The sequence below is a fragment of the Terrapene carolina genome, unplaced genomic scaffold (genome assembly GCF_002925995.2).
Source record: "Terrapene carolina triunguis isolate 2854851 unplaced genomic scaffold, T_m_triunguis-2.0 Scaffold93, whole genome shotgun sequence".
In the NCBI taxonomy this organism is placed as follows: Eukaryota; Metazoa; Chordata; order Testudines; family Emydidae; genus Terrapene; species Terrapene triunguis.
The window spans coordinates 11,001,542-11,003,370 of NW_020664444.1; positions in this window are offsets into that span (position 1 = coordinate 11,001,542).

Genomic DNA, 1,829 nt, shown 5'->3' on the forward strand with positions numbered 1-1,829 from the left:
ATTGACAAACAGCTTCCACCTGTGAAAAGGGGACCTCAAAACCAGGACTGGATTATCATCCTCGCCAGCCTTCTCTTCCTCCCATATGGGCAGCATATAGGGAGAATTCATACTTTTTTTCCTCTGGGGTGGCAAAAAGAAGAGAATAAAGACTAACACTCCCGTGTTTTTAATTGTCTTACCCCCCCCCCATGCCATCACTTCAACTTTACTCCCTGATGGAGACCTCACACTTTTTAGTGACTTTATTCCATGATTTAGGCCCATGTCTTAGGGCTTGTCTACACTTGCATAGGTACAGAAATAGGTAAGACAATCCCTTAGTCTTCAAAGTTTTGTTCAGGCAAGGACAAGATTCATCCATCCATCTCTGGTAAGTGTTTCTAGAGGGCCTATTTGCATGTCTGTTTATTGATCTGAATTAACCATAAAGATAGGATTAACCCTATTGTACAGTAAAATTAAGCAATAAGATTCCCAAGTCTCTCCCACAGGGGGCAGGGTTGTGGCTGAGCCCAAATAATCAACCATATCTGAAGCTCCCCGGCTGTCATTCGCTTCTGATCCATTAGCTAGTTATTAAACCTCTTTATCTCTTATTGCTGATCGAAGATCCACTGCCAAACAAGCTTAATTCAGTTAGCTTAAAAGGGAGCATAGTTCGGCCCTGATGGCTTGGAGTTAATGGCTTTTAATAAAACAGCATGAGAAGGTGCTTCAAGTGGGGGGCTGTTTTCCCCCCCTGTAAATGTAGAGCAAGTAAGGAATTTCCTCTTGGCGCGGGGTGGGGTGAGGAATTTAACCCCAACTGAGCACAGTCTCAATCAACCATTGAAGAGTGGGACTGGAGCAAAAGTAGCCGGTGTCCTGCTTTGGACGCTGATTGGAGACATTTGTCAGCTCTTTCAAGCCACTGAATTGTTTCCAGCGGCGAATCGATCCCTTTCCTTCCCTGCTCTGGCTCTGGCTAAGCGAAGCACCGTTTCCAGCCCTAAACAATCTTCTCTCGCAGCGTCTCTCCCGGCTCCCAGGTGCGCGCTGGCTGTAGGAGTAGGGGGCATGAGGCAGCGTTGGCTGGGGCAGAGGTTGCGGCTCCTGGGCAGAGCCCCGTGAAGTAACACCGAGGGGGACAAAAGACAGAGGCTTGCAGCAAGCGGGCAAGCCCTGGCTCCAGGGCCGGCGGGCCGGAGTTCCAGGGACTCAGCTCCCGAAGCAGACCCGGCGCTGGAGCAAGGGGACAACAGTGCCCAGCCGCCCGCGGAGCAGGAGGGGAGAGCTCGGGGCTCCGGGGCTGGCGAAGGGGCAGCCGGGCTGAGACAATCAGCAAACCCACTCCCGCCAGGCGGGGCGAGCCGCAGGAGCGGATTGGCTGGAGCGAGGGGCTCGGCGAGGAACATGCCCGAGCTACTGCCAGCCTGAGCCACGCCAGGCAGAGCGGCGCCCAGGTTACAGGCTGCCCCGCCGGGTTCGGGGCTCACTCGGCCACCGCAGCCGGGCACGGAGCCCGGGCAGACGGGGCGCAGAGCGAGTCCTGGGCCGCTCCGCCCTCGGAGCTGTCCGTTCAGCACCCCGGGGATGCGCCTGCCCCTCCGCCAGCAGCCGGTCACTCCAGCCACCAGCCGGGGCAAAGCCCGGGGGCAGCCGGCCGGCTGAGCCGGGGGCCGGGCCGCTGCAGCCGGCTGGGGCGTTTCATGGACAGCCCCAAACTTTCCTGCTCGGCGCCTGAGACGCCCCAGGGGTGGAGGAAGCAGCAGCTCCCAGCCGGGCAGCCAGCGCAGGGACTGGGGCAATAGGGAGCCAGGCACAGAGCCAGGGGTGTGTGTGTGTGT